The sequence below is a fragment of the Pristiophorus japonicus genome, chromosome 20 (genome assembly GCF_044704955.1).
Source record: "Pristiophorus japonicus isolate sPriJap1 chromosome 20, sPriJap1.hap1, whole genome shotgun sequence".
NCBI classification, from domain to species: domain Eukaryota; kingdom Metazoa; phylum Chordata; class Chondrichthyes; family Pristiophoridae; genus Pristiophorus; species Pristiophorus japonicus.
In genome coordinates, this window is record NC_091996.1 from 48765164 (window position 1) to 48784295 (window position 19132).

The following is a 19132-nucleotide window of genomic DNA, read 5'->3' on the forward strand; positions in this document are numbered from 1 at the left end:
GTCCCTGGGTTCGCTGCTATTTCTGGCCAATTTGTATGCCACTTCCTTGGCATTAATGCTATCCCTGATTTCCCTTGATAGCCAAGGTTGAGACACCTTCCCTTTTTTATTTTTACGCCAGACAGGAATGTACAATTGTTGCTGGGTAGCGGTCCAGTAAAATCTATCATGTTTGTTCTACCTGTATGTACATCCCCATGGTATATGCTCAGTAGGCTCTCCTGGATGCACTCTAGGACTATCACATTCTCATCTTTCCTCCATATCCCGTCTGTCCCTTGTTGGGCTCCCATCTGCTTCCAACCCTCCTTTTTCTATGGAGTGGCTTCTCCCTGTACCTTAAGCATGTTTACTTCCTCTCTCCATTTTACACATCCCGTTAATCTTATTCTTGATACCTGGAGGAACTTTAATGTCCAAAATTATTAAATATTAAAGATAGAAAACATAGATCAAATGTTCTAACATGGTCCCAATCATTACACATTTAAAAAAATATATATTTTCCTTCTGGCACGTGGGAAAACATTCACTTCCAATTAAGAAACTTAAATGAATAATGTCCAATATTTTTTAAATTTCATGCAGCAATGCTAAAGTTGTTTGGTGAACTAAATAAAACAGCTGTCAGTGGAAAGGGTTAACTCCTTTGCAGGTTTGTAAGAAGGCATGACGACATTACGTGACTTTGCATAATTCCTTTATTTTTTAAAACCTTTCCCAATATGAGAGACAAGTGCTCGCAATCTCGATCTCTCCACCTTGAGCACGACTGTCTCTTATCACAGAATACGGCATTTTACATTACCTTTAAACTTTCTAACATTATTTCCAAACTGTCCAGTATCATCCATTTTAAAAAGGTTTCCAAACTTGAAATTTAAATCTATTTTACTGAAGTAGAAACTTACTCGTAATTTAAAATAACATTTTCCAAATAACCAAATGGCAACTTTTATTTTTCCTAACAAAAATCATCATCACCATGGAGTGTCTTTTATTTCTTTTTCCAATGTGGTGAAAGTTGCATATCTGGAACTAGGGACATTCACACTTTGAAATAACCAGAATTTCACCGTGGCCACAAGGAAAGTCCAGTTTTCATTGGTTAATTACCCTCAATAATGCCAATTAAATTGAGACCAATATCTTTTTTTCATAGCCGATATGTTATTAGCTAAACACAATACAGAGCAGAAAAAATAAAATAAAATAGTACAGAATAAGTTATGTCAGTTTCCATATGCTTCTTTCTTCAGGTGCCTTTCCAATGAACTATAATAATACTGAATTAGTTTTTGTATTTTACATAGAAGGCAAAAGAGGGTGGAGGTTCCCTTAGCTTGTAGCTCCGAGAAATTTATGCAGGCTTTTTTTTTTTAAAAAAGGGACAGTAAAGAAGACAGTGCTTTTTAAATGTTCAAATTGATTTGGTTGCAATAACCAAATTGAAAAGACAGTGCTTTGTTATGATTTAAGTTGATTTAAAACAAGACCACACATTTTTAATTTAAACTACATAAGACAATCGCAATTTTTTGTAATCCAATTAAAACGTTCAATTCATTTTTTTTTAGTAACCGTGCCTTCAAGGCTGAAGTTTTATCTTTTGTTAAATGACCCGTCTTTTGTGCATTTCATGGCTCCGTAGATCAAAATAAATCCACACTTGCGTTTCTAACTGAAAATCTATTTCAATTTAAGGTACACAATGAACATTTTACACTCAATTTATTCATACTTTCCCAGATCCAATACAACATTACAAAGGGTTAAAAAAGCTTTCAGCTCCATGTCCGAAAAGTGGGGGAACTAAAACAAACATACAGACAACTATTTCTCTTTTGAAGACAGGCTTTCAGACAATGAAAAATTCATTAACTCCCATCTCAAATATTCCACAGTCAAGAAAACTTCCACACAAACTCACACTTTCATACAAACTGAAACTTTTAAATAATATCCTTTCACTCAATAAATGTTATGTTTTTTTTCCTCGGCAGCTTAAGTGTCAGTTTTAACTTGTAAGTTTCTCTTTGATTAGTTTCAAATTCTTTTCTGCTAGCATATATACCAGAGACCCCTCTGGTCTCTATTCTATCCCATTGACCATTTAAAAAAAAAAGATCGCAGGAGTCATTTCGCACCGCCACCTCAGTAGGTTACTATTGTAGGCCTTCTTGTTTGCGCCACGCACGGTTAATACAGGTTCGTTAGTATTAGCTCCGTGTCACCCATCACGCTTCAGGACATACTCATAACCTAAGGCGTTCTTATCCCTCAGTTTCCATCCTTCCGTGGTTCACTATAACTTAGTTCTTTATACAGATTACCTCCTTCCCCGTCAATGTTTTAGCTCTAACTTGTAGGTGGTAGTGAAGAGTTAAGCCAATTGTTGAGGTAAAAAGATGTATCTTCTTCAAGGTGGATTCCCTGAAATAAGGAATCGACACCAGGCCTTATAACGACCACGGAATCAATCAGACAAAGCCTTGGATTCCTTTTTACGATCTTTATTCAAGCATATGCAGGGGAAGCATCACAGTCTTAGTCCCCTAAGAAAGGATGTTCCTCGAGTGATGATTTCACACACAGTTATACAATTTCCGAGGTGTGACGTCCTCGTATACATTCATCTACAACTGCCGGTTGGCCTACAACTAATCAGCAGAGCTACATTGATTTGTTAACCCTTATCAGACTGGCTGCTGACTAGTTTCGCAGCATCTCCCCAGTTTCGCAGCATCTCCCATAGCATGTACAGCCAACCTCAGTCTATTGGAATGTGTTGTTCTACAGTTTTAACCTTACTTTGGCTTTTCCATCTTGGTCTGCAGTTTTAAAGATAAGCACACAAGCACGAGCTGCCCCTTTAACTTGATTTCATGCCATACCCTTAATTTCAGCCTTAAGTATCCTTTTTACCCCCTTACAGAGTGCGGAACACTTTTCACGTGGGGCGGTGGGGGGGGGGGGGGGGGGGGGGCCGTGGTGATACCGACTACCGCAAAAATTGCACAGTAGTGGAGGCACTGCGATGGTAGCGCAGAGCACTGCTGGAAGACCCCAGGCTGCCGCTCAACTGGTGATGACATCATCGCTGTGCAGGGCGATTTGTCAGCGCCTCGCGCCAACGCCTTTCCATACTGCAGTGGATATTACCTCGCGAGGCTGCTGCAAGTGGTGTTAGCGCCAGCCTTGGAGTTGCTAACTGGGCCGACATCCGCTCGCGGGGAGATCGCAAGCACCCCATGCCACCATTCTGACACTTTTGCCGACTCACCGGTCAACCTGACTCCTTTGCCCCTTGCATGGTCCATGCCGCCATTGCCCTGGTGGCCTAGTGGAGGCTATCAGAGGCTGTTCAGAATGCCCAGCGAAGGGGAGGACCGTTGAACTACATCAGTGCCACATGGAACATCCGCATAGCGCTGCTGATTGCACCCCAGCATCGCCCCTGAACCTGCCCCAAGAGGAAGTGGAGCATGCGAGATTACGGTCTACTTCCTCTTTGGGGCAGTAACCGCAATTTCACGGCTGGGGCGGGACTTCCACAGGTTACCGTCCCCAATCGGGGTGCTGGGGAATTTCTCCTCCTGGATTCTTGCCTAACCAGACTCGGTGCAATATTCCCACTGCTTGCCCTGCATTCACCCAAAACCTCATAACATCAAGAACCCCACGCAATGTCTACCATGTATCCATTTCGGGCCTCATGCCTGGCGCAACCTCCGCCCGCCTTCTTGCCAGTGCAACATAATGAACTGGCTATTACCTCATTAAAATGTATATTATGGATTGCCTATATATCAAGCTTCTCCTCGGAGTAAACCTGCTCCCATCCAGTCCCTCAGACTCCACTGCAAAGCTAAGTTCCTGACCATGATCACCTTTAAGTTCTTTGTTGCATTTAACTAGTTGTTCAAACATGGCAAAGTCATCTCTTGTTATGTGAGGTTAGCCCCTTAAACAATAACAACAACAACTTGTATTTATATTGCACAACATTAAAGGTATGGATAGATGTTATGTTAGCAATTGTCTCTAGAATGATTCTTCAACAGCCAATTACATAGCATGGTAAATCAGTAACTTGGAAATACTCGTATTATATTTTCACAATTTTTTTTCCTGTGACAAATGGGGTCCAGTTAACAAGACTCAACATTTCTCTCGCTCAATGAAAAATGAGGGTTGTGGTGAAATATCAAATAAACACAACTGTTTTTTTTTGGTTTTGCGATCTGTTCCTTGCAATAAGTTTGTGTATATTCTCAGTTCATGAATATTTTCATGGTGATAGTCAAGAAGTTTGCATATATTTGCTATTCCAGGTACAAGAATTATTGACTTATTCACACTTAGAATTACCATACCCTTGATCTAACTTTTATGCTATATGCATGAACATTTTACATGGGACCACAGAATGAAAAAAGGAATCATTCCTGAGTCTTGGGAGGCAGACAGAAACTTTCCACAAAAAAACACTCTTTCCAAATAGGGGCATTTTCACTGATAATGTCCAGAATGTGTGTGTCTCGGAATACATTATTTGCTCACACTTTGCACAAGTGCCGATGTTATAAATGTCCGATCTTGATTTCAGTACTGCTGTTTACAATATGCACTTAAAAAAAAGTCATACAATACATTATCATATTCTATCTGCACATAGAAAATCATTTTAACAAGGGGTAGCAGAATTCCATATTCATCAACATTTTGCTCAATCTTTGATGGAAAGGTGTGTGAGTACTGGTTCTGAATCTAGTGCTGAATATTTTCTCAAAGTTTTATATATATGGTGTGTGAGTTAGTGAGGCATCACATTGGCGCTTCTCCCCATGCAGTGAGGTCAGTGAAAGATGGCAAGCAGAAACAAAGCATTTCCACACAAAGGTAGGGAAAAATCACGAGCAAGTCCCAGGCACCTGCAAGCAGACAGTTCAACAGCATTCTTGACTGAGGAGTAAGATGCCTGGTCCCATCCTGGTTTGTGGCAAAGGGAAACTAAGAGATTGAAAAAGAATCGAGAATGGTTAGTCTATCAGATGGGCTGTAACCTGGTCATAGAATTCATACGATTCACATATCTTTGAACTTTGTTCCTCAGTGATCCCGTGCCTCACACTTCCAGAATCTTTTCTTGGACAGTCGGTTCCCTGAAACTCTTCTACAGATTTGAGAGCACTTACTGTGGTTCATGAATGCCCGATTTCCTCACAAGCTCTTGGTGCATAATCAGAATAATCTCATAATCAGCTTGTGCACTGCAAGTGACTTGCCTCACAACATCCACATGAGACCCACTGACGAACAACTGAACCAGTTATGTAACTGGCAGTGTTGTAGACCCAATGATAATAAAACATGACAGTCAAGTAAACCTCAATAGCTTTGAAAAGAATTGACGGGTTGTAACCTAGTTTAAAATAACTAGCAAAGAAAGTCTTTAAGTGGGGAAAAAACAAAAATGTCCAAGCAACAGTATTATAAAAAAGTATCTTTGTTCCCCTCTTCAGATCCGCTGTGCTATGCACTACTTGTTGGCTGAGTGTGCAAGATTGTGACTTGTTTCAATAAATATATTAAGAGTAAGGGAGTAACTAAGGAAAGGGTAGGGCCTATTAGAGACCATGAGGGTAATCTTTGTATGGAGGCGGAAGATGTTGGTAGGGTTCTTAACGAATGCTTTGCATCTGTTTTCACAAAGGAAAGAAGTAATGCAGATACTGCTGTGGAGCAGGAGTTTGAAATTATGAATGAAATAAATATATATAGAGAGAGGAAGTATTAAGGGGTTTAGCAGCTTTGAAAGCAGATAAGTTCCCAATCCTGGATGAAATGCATCCCAGGCTGTTGAGCGAAGTAAAAGAGGAAATAGCAGAGGCCCTGACTATCATTATCCAGTCCTCTTTGGATATGGGCATGGTACTGGAGGATTGGAGGAATGCTAATGTAGTACCCTTGTTTAAGAAGGTAGAAAGGGATAGGCCGAGTAATTACAGGCCTGTCAGCCTAACCATAGTGGTAGGAAAATTATTGGAAAAAATCCTGAAAGACAGGATTTGGATAGGCAAGGATTAATTTGGGACAGTCAGCACGGATTTGTTAAGGGAAGATCGGTGTTTGACTAACCTGATTGAATTTTTTGAGGAGGTAACCAAGAGGGTCGATGAGGGTAGTGCATACATTGTAGTGTATATGGACTTTAGCAAGGCTTTTGATAAGGTCCTGCATGGTAAACTGGTCATGAAGGTTAATGAAAGGAAAATCCTGCTTGAAAAATCTTCCAGAATTTTTTAAGGATGTAACTGGTAGAGTGGACAAGGGAGAACCAGTGGATGTGGTGTATTTGGACTTTCAAAAGGCTTTTGACAAGGTCCCACACAGGAGATTGGTGTGCAAAATTAAAGCACGTAGTATTGGGGGTAGTGTACCTACGTGGATAGAGAACTGGTTGGCAGACAGGAAGCAAAGAGTCGGGATAAACAGATCTTTTTCAGAATGGCAGGTAGTGACTAGTGGGGTGCCGCAGGGCTCAGTGCTGGGACCCCAGCTCTTTACAATGTATATTAATGATTTGGATTCGGGAATTGAGTGTAATAACTCCAAGTTTGCAGATGACACTAAGCTGGGTGGCGATGTGAGCTATGAGGAGGACGCTAAAAGGCTGCACGGTGACTTGGACAGGTTAGGTGAGTGGGCAAATGCGTGGCAGATGCAGTATAATGTGGATAAATGTGAGGTGGCAAAAACACGAAGGCAGAATATTATCTGAATGGCGGCAGATTAGGAAAAGGGGAGGTGCAATGAGACCTGGGTGTCATGGTACATCAGTCATTGAAAGTTGGCATGCAGGTACAGCAGGCAGTGAAGAAGGCAAATGGTACGTTGGCCTTCATAGCTAGGGGATTTGAGAAGAGGAGCAGGGAGGTCTTACTGCAGTTGTACAGGGCCTTAGTGAGGCCTCACCTGGAATATTGTGTTCAGTTTTGGTCTCCTAATCTGAGCAAGGACGTTCTTGCTATTGAGGGAGTGCAGTAAAGGTTCACCAGACTGATTTCCAGGATGGCAGGACTGACATATGAGGAGAGACTGGATCGACTAGGCCTGTATTCACTGGAGTTTAGAAGGATGAGAGGGGATCTCAGAGAAACATATAAAATTCTGACAGGACTGGACAGTTTAGATGCAGGAAGAATGTTCCCGATGTTGGGGAAGTCCAGAACCAGCGAACATAATCTAAGGATAAGGGGTAAGCCATTTAGGACTGAGATGAGGAGAAACCTCTTCACTCAGAGTTGTTAACCTGTGGAATTCCCTACCGCAGAGAGTTGTTGAAGCCAGTTCATTGGATATATTCAAAAGGGAGTTTGATATGGCCCTTACGGCTAAAGGGATCAAGGGGTATGGAGAGAAAGCGGGAAAGGGGTACTGAGGTGAATGATCAACCATGATCTTATTCAATGGTGGTGCATGCTCAAAAGGCCAAATGGCCTACTCCTGCACCTATTTTCTATGTTTCTATGTTTCTAAAGCCATGGGATCCAGGGCAAAGTGGCAAGTTGGATCCAAATTTGGCTTGGAGGTAGGAAGCAAAGGTAGTGATTGATGGATGCTTTTGTCACTGGAAGGATGTTTCCAGTAGGGTTCCGCAGGGCTCAGTACTGGGTCCCTTGCTTTTTGTGGTATATATCAATGATTTAGATTTGAATATAGGGAGTATGATTAATAAGTTTGCAGACGACACTAAAATTAGCAGTGCGGTCGATAGTGAAGAGGAAAGTCATGGGCTGCAGGAGGATATCTATCTACTGGTCAGGTGGGCAGAACAGTGGCAAATGCAATTTAATTCAGAGAAGTGTGAAGTGATGCACTTTGGGAGGGCTAATAAGGAAAGAGTATACACATTAAGTGGTAGGCCACTTAATAGTTTGATAAACAAAGGGAACTTGGAGTGCTTGTCCACAGATCCCTGAAAGTAGGTCAGGTGGATAAGGTGGTTAAGAAGGCATATGGAATGTTTGCCTTTATCGGCCGAGGCATAAAATATAAGAGCAGGGAGGTTATGCTTAAATTATATCATACTTTGGTTAGGCCAGAGCTAGAGTACTGCATGCAGTTCTGGTCATCGTATTATAGGAAAGACGTGATTGCACTAGAGAGGGTGCAGAGGAGATTTACGAGGATGCTTTCTGGAATGGAGAATCTTAGTTATGAGGACAGATTGGATAGGCTGGGTTTGTTCTCATTGGAAGAGGAGGTTGAGAGGAGACCTCATCGAGGTGTACAAAATATTGAAGGGCTTGGAAATAGTGGATAGTAAGGGCCTATTTCCATTGGTGGAGGGGGCTATTATGAGGGGGCATAGTTTTAAGGTGGTTGGTGGAAGGTTTAGGGGGCGCTTCTTTAAGCAGAGGGTTGTGGGGATCTGGAACTCGCTGCCTGGAAGAGTGGTGAATGCAGAAACCCTCACCACTTTTAAGAGATGGTTGGATGGGCACTTAAAGTGCTGTAACCTGCATGGTTACGGACCTAGAGCTGCTAATTGGGATTAGACTGATGACCTTTTGTTGGACGGCGCAGATATAATGGTAAGTACTGCAGGGAATAGAATACGGCCAGGGTGATCTCCTGGACTAGTTTCGATCGCCTGGATGGGGTTGCAGAGGAATTTTCCCAGATTTTTTTTCTCCCTAAATTGGCCTGGGTTTTTTATCTGGTTTTTGCCTCTCCCAGGAGATCACATGGCTCCGGTTGGGATGGAGTGTAGATGTTTTTAGTATAAGGGGTGTTGTAGTTGTGTGGGGCGGACTAGTTGGGTTGGGTGTTTTTTGTCTTTCCGTCATTGTTCATAGGTTTATATGTAACATTTAGGGCTGCGCGGCTCTGTGTCGGCCAGCGCGGGCCAAAATGGCCTCCTTCTGCGCTGTCAATTTCTATGTTTCTAATCATCTGCTGAAAGCCCTATTCAATCGACTCCGAGTCTTGTGCATTTGAGCAGCTTCAGCTGATACCTCTCCCTATTTTTGCCAGGATTTTCAAACACACAGTATTGCCTGTGTACTTAAGACTAGAGACTTTTAAGAAAGCATAACAACCATTTTGAGTCAGGAACAAGCCAAGGCAAGACCCATCAAAGCACAGGAGGGCCAGGAAGCAATCATGGGATGGGTGCAGATGGCTTATTGGGCAGCTTGTGGAGCTGAGGATTGGAGGTGCGCCAAGGAGCATCAGTGGAAAGGAGTGTCATCAATATAACGTTTTTAATGCAAGGAAAATATAAATTAAAATCACAATATCATTGAACTAATCTAAGCAGTTCCTTTGTGTATATTTGAATGTCATGAACATTGATATAGCACTTTTCATGACCTCAGAATGTTCCAAAGTGCTTTACAGCCAATGAAGTACTTTCAAAACGTAGTCACTGTTGTAACTGTAATAAAACACTGCAGCCAATGTGAACACAGCAAGATCCCACAAACAGCAATAAATGCCGAATGTTTTTTCCTGATGTTCGTTGAAGGATAAATATTGGCCAGATAAATATTGCTCCAGGAGGACTCTCCTGCTCTACTTCAAATAGTATCATGGAACCTTTTACATCCACTATAGAGGGCAGATGGCATCCTGATTTAATGCCTCATCCAAAAGACAGCACCTTCGGCAATGCAGCAGTCCTTCAGTACTGCACTGAAGTGTCAGACTAGATTATTTGCTCACGTCCCTTAAGTGGGGCATTAATCAACAGACTTCTGAGCCAGAACTGACCACAATAATGTGTTTGGATGATAAATACTGTCCTGAGTGTCCGTTTTACATTTTAAAAAGGAAAGGACACTTGTATCTGAAATTGGAGTGGACAACTTATTCCAAATGTACTAAACCATTATAACTGACCCCAATATTGAAAAGTGACCTATATATTTTAATTCAAAATGAATGTGACAGCCTTGAGTGCTGTGCGAGTATGTTAACTTGTCAGGAACCCACTGCAGCCATGCTTTTACAATTCAATGTAACATTTATATTGCCATTTGTCAGCATCAGCACCAGGAATATAAATAAGATAGCACCCTGCCTTGTGACTGAGGTGAAGCACACCACCAAAAGGAACAGTTTAATCTGCATCCCAAAGCAACATAAGCACAAAGGTACAGGCAGCCAGATCAATCCCAATTACTTACAGCAGTGCAGTCTCCAGGCGTGACTGAAGGCAGAATTATCCAACCATCTCCATTCTGGTCGAGAATTCTGGTGTCACTATCTGCAGCCATTTTATTTAGGATTAAGTAGCTGTAGATCTCGATCAGGCCACCAAAAAAATCGATAATCATTGGCCTGTACAAAACATTGCAATAGCTGCAGATGGTTCCATCAGCACAGAAAAATTTGCATTTATATGGCACCTTTCACAGCCACCGGAAGTCTCAGAGTGCTTTACAGTCAATGGAGTACATTATATTACATAGGATAAACGGCACAGAAACAAGCCACTCTGCCCAACCAGTCCATGCCGGCGTTTATGCTCCACTCGGACCTTCTCCCATCTTTCCTCATCTAACTTTATCAGCACACCCCTCTATTTCCTTCTTCCCCATATGCTTATCTAGCCTCCACTTAAATGCATCTATACTGTTTGCCTCAACTCTTCCCTGTGGTTCCACATTCTCACCAATCTCTGGGTAAAGAGGTTTCTTCTGAATTCCCTATTTGATTTTTTGGTGACTATCTTATATTGATGGCCTCTAGTTATGCTCTTACTCACAAATGGAAACACTTTCTCTGTATCCACTCTATCAAAACCTTTCATCATTTTGAAGACCTCAATTTGGTCACCCCTCAGCCTTCTTTTTTCAAGAGAATAGAGACCCAGCCTGTTCATCCTTTCCTGATAGGTATACCCTCGCATTTCTTGTATCATCCTTGTAAATCTCCTCTGCACCCCCTCCAGTGCCTCTGTATCCTTTTTATAAGATGGCAAACAGAATTGTACACAATACTTCAAGTGTGGTCCAATCAACTTTCGATACAAGTTTAGCATAACTTCACTACTTTTCAATTCTGTCCCTCTAGAAATAAACCCGAGTGCCTGGTTTGCTTTTTTTTTAATGGCCTTGTTAACCTGTCGCTATTTTTAGTGATGTATATTTGTACTCCGAGATCCCTTTGCTCCTCTACCCCACCCAGACTCGCACACTCCAAGTAATAAGTGACCTCCCTATTCTTCCTACCAAAATGTAATACCTCACATTTATCTGTGTTGAACTTCATTGACCAATTATGTGCCCATTATGCAATCTTATTAATGTCCTCCTTTAATTTGTTGCATTCCTCATGACCAGCTATCCCCCCGCCCCCCAAATTTGGTGTCATCTACAAATTTAGAAATTGGGCTTTTGATTCCAAAGTCTAAATCATTCATATATATTGTGAACAGTGGTCCCAGCACTGATCCTTGTGGAACACCACTACCCACCTTCTGCCACTGTGAATAGTTCCACTTTTCGAAATCTAATTGGAATGTAGGAAACGTGGCAGCAATTTGCGCACAGCAAGCTACCACAAATACCAATATGATAATAACCAGATAATCTGTTTTTGTTATGTTGATTCAGGGAAAGATATTGGGTAGGACACCAGGAATAACTCCTCTGCTCTTCTTTGAAATAGTGCCATGGGATCTTTTACATCCACTTGAGAGAGCAGTTCAACGTCTCAACCGAAAGACGGCATCTCCGACAGTGCAGCATTCCCTCAGTACTGCACTGGAGTGTCAGCCTAGATTTTTGTGCTCAAGTCTCTGAAGGGGTACTTGAAACCACACCCATCTGTCTCAGAGGCATGTGTGCTACTCATTGAGCTACGACGGACACCATAGAAGAGAAGTAACAGTTAAAACAAGCAATTATTTTAACTGGCTTACTGCATAAATTGCCCCACAACATAAATTGGATGGTTTCTGTTATGTATTTAACCCTTGGCAATCTGTATCACACCATCATCAGAGGGCCTACCTGTTGGATTCCCAAGGGATCCCAGCATCCCTTGGGAGCACTGTATATAACCAGGCCACCCACGAGATACCTGCACTCTGGAGTCTTATTAAAGGAACTAAGGTTACACTTACTCATTGTTCACAGTACTCAGTTTCATCCTTTATTATGAGCGTATCAATTGGTGATGAGATAACTAACAACTGTGTGAAAATGCAAAGAACAGTTGGTATCCTGGAGAAGTTCGCAGAAGGGGACGATTGGGAGCCCTTCGTGGAGAGACTCGACCAATACTTCATGGCCAATGAGCTGGAATGGGACGAGAATGCTGCCAAACGAAGGGCCATCCTCCTTACTGTCAGTGGGGCAACAACCTATGGCCTCATGAAGAATCTTCTAGCTCTGGTAAAACCAACAACTAAATCCTGTGAAGAATTGTGTATGCTGGTCCGGGAGCACCTAAATCCTAAAGAAAGGTTTCTGATGACAAGGGTATCGGTTCTACATGTGTCAACGGTCGGAGGGCCAGGAAGTGGCAAGCTATGTCGCCAAACTAAGGCGCCTCGCAGGACATTGCGAATTTGAGGGATTCCTAGATAAAATGCTGAGGGACTTTTTTGTGCTTGGTATTGGCCATGAGGTAATCTTTTGCAAGCGGTTGACTATTGAAACTCTGAATCTGAGCAAAGCCATAACGATAGCCCAGGCATTTATGTCCACCAGTGACAACACCGAACAAATTTCGCAGCACAGAGGTTTCAGCCATTATTGTGCTCAAAATAATGTCATTTTCAAAAAGGAATATACATGGCAGAATGTACACGCCGGCTGCTGCACGACCTCAGATGACCCAGAGTCCGCTATCAATCGTTAATGCGAGGCAGTTAATAACCTGTTGGCGCTGTGGAGGTGATCATCGGGCCCATCAATGCCGCTTCAGGCAGTATGCATGCAACAACTGCAGAACAATGGGACACCTCTAGCGAATGTGCAGGCGAGCTGCAAACCCTGCGAACCCTGCAAACCACCACGTTACAGAGGAAGATCAATCCACTGTGGATCAGGCTGAATTGGAGACTCGTACCGAGGAGGCAGAAGTGTACGGGGTACACAACTTCACCACGAAATGTCCAACAATAATGTTGAAAGTTAAACTGAACGGAATTCCAGTATCCATGGAACTGGACACGGGTGCGAGTCAGTCCATAATGAGCAAAAAGGTCTTCAACAGGCTGTGTGCAACAAGGCACACAGGCCCAAGCTCAGCCCCATTCACACCAAGCTAAGAACTTACACCAAGGAACTGATCCCTGTAATTGGTAGTGCAGAAGTCAAAGTCTCCTATGATGGAGCAGTGCACGAACTCCCACTGTGGATTGTGCCAGGGGATGGCCCCACACTGTTTGACAGAAGGATGGCTGGGAACAATCCGCTGGAACTGGGACGACATCCGAGCGCTTTCGTCCGTCAACGGTGCCTCATATGCCCAGGTTCTGAGCAGATTTCCATCATTATTCGAGCCAGGCATTGGAAGCTTCTCGGGGGCGAAAGTGCAGATCAATTTGGTTCCCGGTACGCGACCCATTCCACCACAAGGCATGGGCAGTACCGCATATGATGCGTAAGAAAGTGGAAATTGAGCTGGACAGGCTTCAGCAAGTAGTCATCATTGTGCCGGTGGAATTCAACAAGGAGGCCAGTCTGATTGTCCGGGTACTTAAAGGCCAGAATTTGTGGGGACTATAAAGTAACGATTAACTGTTTTTCACTACAGGACCAGTACCCGCTACCCAAGGCAGATGACCTATTTGCAACCCTGGCTGGATGGAGGATGTTCACAAAGTTGGACCTGACCTCGGCATACAAGACACAGGAGCTGGAGGAATCTTCGAAAGGCCTCAGCTGCATCAACACACACAAGGATCTGTTCATCTATAACAGATGCCCGTTTGGGATTCGGTCGACCACAGCAATCTTCCAACGAAACATGGAGAGCCTGCTAAAGTCGGCCTCTCGCACCGTGGTTTTCCAGGACGATCTATTGGTTACAGATCGGGACACCATTGAGCACTTGAAGAATCTGGAAGAGGTTCTTAGTCGGTTGGATCGCGTGGGGCTCAGGTTGAAATGCTCGAAGTTTGTTTTCCTGGCGCTGGTGGTCGAGTTCTTGGGAAGAAGAATCGCAGCAGCTGCCATCAGACCAACCGACGCCAAGACGGAGGCCATCAAGAATGCGCCAAGACCACAGACCGTGACGGAACTGCAGTCGTTCCAGTGACTCAACTATTTTGGTAATTTCCTACCTCGGTTAAGCACCTTGCTAGAACCTCTACATGTGCTACAGCGCAAGAGAGACGACTGGGTATGGGGAATTCACAAGAGGCTGCCTTTGAGAAAGCCAGAAATCTGTTGTGTTCAAACAAACTGCTTGTCCTGTATAACCCATGTAAATGATTAGCGCTAGCTTGCGATGCGTTGTCATACAGGGTCGGGTGTCTATTACAACAGGCTAACGAATCGGGGATTTTGCAACTGGTCGCTTATGCATCCAGGAGTCTGTCCAAGGCCAAAAGGGCCTACAGCAAGATTGAAAGAGAGGCTCTGGCATGCAGTTACGAGGTGAACAAAATGCACCAGTACTTGTTTGGCCTCAAGTTTGAGCTTGAAACTGATCACAAGCCTCTCATATCGTTGTTTTCAGAGCAAAGGGATTAACACCAATGCCTCTGCCCGCATCCAAAGATGGGCGCTCATGCTGTTGGCACAGGGGAACTGCGCGGATGCTCTCAGTCGGCTACCATTGCCCACCACCGGGGTGGAAATGGCACAGCCTGCGGACTTGGTCATGGTAATGGATGCATTCGAAAATGAAAAGTCACCCATTACGGCCCGCCAGATCAGGACCTGGACCAGCCAGGATCCTTTACTGTCCTTGGTAAACAAACTGTGTCCTTCATGGGAGCTGGTCCAGTGTCCCAGCGGAGATGCAAGAGACGATTAAGCCGTTCCACAGTTGCAATAACGAAATGTCCTTGCAGGCGGACTGTCTGTTGTGGGGTAATCACGTGGTCTTGCCCAAGAAAGGCAGAGTTCATTTGTAACCTACACAGTACCCACCTAGGCATTATAATGATGAAAGCCATAGCCAGATCCCATGTGTGGTGGCTCGGCATCGACTCAGATTTAGATTCATGCATGCGCCAGTGCAACACTTGCTCTCAGCTCAGCAATGTACCCAGAGAGGCACCGCTAAGTTTGTGGTCGTGGCCCTCCAAACCGTGGTCGAGGATTCACGTGGACTATGCGGGCCCATTTCTCAGCAAAACGTTCTTGCTTGTCGTGGATGCTTATTCAAAATGGATTGAATGTGTAATAATGTCTGTCAGCACATTCACGGCCATAATCGAAAGCCTACGAGCCATGTTTGCCACACATGCCTGATGTCCTAGTCAGCGACAATAGGCCATGTTTCATCAGTGCTGAACTCAAGGAATTCATGACCCGCAATGGGATCAAGCACGTCACATCTGCCCCGTTCAAGCCTGCATCCAACAACCAGTTCAGACCTTCAAGCGAAAGGTGTGTCGCAAGGCTCCCTGCAGACCCGGCTGTCCCGAGTGCTCCTCAGCTACCGCACCAGACCCCACTTGCTCACCGGAGTTCCCACAGCCGAGCTGTTTATGAAAAGGGCGCTCAAAACAAGGCTCTCTCTTGTCCACCCTGATCTCCATGATCACATCGAGGGCAGGCAGCATCAACAAAGTATGTACCATGACCACGCAAATTTGTCACGTGATATTGAAGTCAATGATCCTGTGTTTGTACTCAATTATGGACATGGTCCCAAATGGCTCGCTGGCACGGTTAAAGCCAGAGGGGAGTAAGGTGTTTCAGTCAAATTGGCCAATGGACGAACGTGCAGAAAACATTTGGATCAAATCAAATTGAGGTTTACCAATAGCTACGAACAACCCGAAGAAAACACCACCAGCTTTGACCCTCCAGCACACACACAAGTGGCAACCGACATCATGGTTGATCACGAAGCCGAACTCACCATCCCCGGTAGCCCGGCAAGGCCAGCTGCCCAGCAGCCCAGTGAAGAACGAACCAACTCACCCACACCCACATTTGTACCGAGACAATCGACAAGGAAGTGAAAAGTCCCAGATCGTCTCACCCTGTAAATAAGTGTACTATTAACTTTACGAGGGAGTGATGTTATGTATTTAACCCTTGGCAACCTGTATCACACCACCACCAGAGGGCCTGCCTGTTGGAGTCCCAAGGGATCCCAGCATTCCTTAGGAGCACTGTATATAAGCAAGCCACCCACAAGGTACCTGCACTCTGGAGTCTGATTAAAAGGAGCTAAGGTCACACTTATTCATTGTTCACAGTATTCAGTTTTATCCTTTATTATGAGCGTATCAGTTTCTGTACCACAAGGGCTAGAAAAAATGTAACACAGAACGGCTTCAGAAAACAGCGCCTCAATACACAAATATCTTCAGCAAATTCAATTTTTCTACCTTCACATTCCTACAACGTGTACATTATTACAAATTCAGGTATCAATGCAGATCTGGATGGTAAAAATATATATTCCATAAAGCAGCATGATATTCATATGCAAAGACACACTCAGAGCATTTGAGGTGGATTACATTTGGGATGAGGTAAAACTCAGTCAAGTTGATGTTAAAAGACTTCAATCAACGATGTCATTATTGTGAGTCATGATCAGCAAAAATGTAATTGCTTTTGGTGATTGAAGCTTTTATTAGGCTTGCAGTTGGCTTGTACAGCTGTGGATATGTACTTTTACAGACACAAACAATGCACAGAGAATTAACATTAACTACCAGCAAATTACAGCAATAAAAAAATACTCACTATTTAATAAGAGTTACTGGCACAGAGCAGCAAAGCTGCAGTGCAACTTTTATATATGATAATGTGCTTACAAGAGAAGGGTGAAAGATAAGGGGTGATGGCTTTTATCACAACCGGTTTCAGTTCTAAGCTGTAAACCTGAGATGTTGACATATTCTAAAAACATAAAACACAGTTAAAAGTAGCAAAATAGCTGCATCCATCGCCGGGTTGTCAACCCTGTGGGATTGTACTGGAGTCTCTGAGAATTAATTATTAATCTGGAAGACACTTTCAAGGAATATGTGCTTTAATAAGTAATACATAAGCAAGATAGACACAAATGATTAATCACTGTATCCAACAAAAGTCTGATGTGCGCTTGCGTGTACTCTTTGAGTATAAATAGTTGAGGTTATTGTTCAAATCAAATATAAAATGGAGTGGCAAATGCATTTCAAAAATGAAGTGAAAGGACATGTTAATGAATTCAATTGGCAGCATAGAAACATAGGTGCAGGAGTAGGCCATTCGGCCCTTCACGCCTGCACCACCATTCAATAAGATCATGGCTGATCATTCCCTCGGTACCCCTTTCCTGCTTTCTCTTCATACCCCTTGATCCCCTTAACCGTAAGAGCCATATCTAACTCCCTCTTGAATATATCCAGTGAACTGGCATCAACAACTCTCTGCGGCAGGGAATTCCACAGGTTAACAACTCTCTGAGTGAAGAAGTTTCTCCTCATCTCAGTCCTAAATGGCCCTTATCCTAAGACTATGTCCCCTGGTTCTGGACTTCCCCAACATCGGGAACATTCTTCCCACATCTAACCTGTCCAGTCCCATCAGAATCTTATATGTTTCTATGAGATCCCCTCGCATCCTTCTAAACTCCAGTGAATAAAGGCCCAGTTGATCCAGTGTCTCCTCATATGACAGCCCAGCCATCCCTGGAATCAGTCTGGTGAACCTTCGCTGCACTCCCTCAAATAGCAAGAACATCTTTCCTCAGACTAGGAGACCAAAACTGAACACAATATTCCAGGTAAGACCTCCCTGCTTCTATATTCAAATCCCCTAGCTATGAAGGCCAACATACCATTTGCCTTCTTTACCGCTTGCTGTACCTGCGTGCCCACTTTCAGTGACTGATGAACCATGACACCCAGGTCTCGTTGCTCCTACCCTTTTCCTAGTCTACCGCCATTCAGATAATATTCTGCCTTCGTGTTTTTGCCCCCAAAATGGATAACATCACATTTATCCACATTATACTGCATCTGCCATGCATTTGTCCACTCACCTAACCTGTCCAAGTCACCCTGCAGCCTCTTAGCATCCTCCTCACAGCTCACACTGCCACTCAGCTTAGTGTCATCTGCAAACTTGGAGATATTACACTCTATTCCTTCATCCAAATCGTTAATGTATATTGTAAAGAGCTGGGGTCCCAGCACTGAGCCCTGCGGCACTCCACTAGTCACTGCCTGCCATTCTGAAAAGGACCCCTTTATCCCGACTCTCTGCTTCCTGTCTGCCAACCAGTTCCCTATCCCCATCAGTATATTACCCCCAATACCATGTGCTTTGATTTTGCACAACAATCTCTTGTGCGGGACCTTGTCAAAAGCCTTCTGAAAGTCCAAATACACCACATCCACTGGTTCTCCCTTGTCCACTCTGCTAGTTACATCCTCAAAAAATTCCAGAAGATTCGTCAAGCATGATTTCCCTTTCATAAATCCATTCTGACTTGATCTGATCCTTTCACCGCTTTCCAAATGCGCTGCTATTTCGTCCTTCATGATCGATTCCAACATTTTCCCCACTACTGATGTCAAGCTAACTGGTCTATAATTACCCATTTTCTCTCTCCCTCCTTTTTAAAAAAGTGGTGTTACACTAGCTACCCTCCAGTCCATGGGAACTGATCCAGAGTCGATAGACTGTTGGAAAATGATCACCAATGCATCCACTATTTCTAGGGCCACTTCCTTAAGTACTCTGGGATGCAGACTATCAGGCCCCGGGGATTTATCGGCCTTCAATCCCATCAATTTCCCTAACACAATTTCCCGCCTAATAAGGATATCCTTCAGTTCCTCCTTCTCACTAGACCCACTGTCCCCTACTATCTTCGGAAGGATATTTGTATCTTCCTAAGTGAAGACAGAACCGAAGTATTGGTTCAATTGGTCTGCCATTTCTTTGTTCCCAATTATAATTTCACCTGAATCCGACTGCAAGGG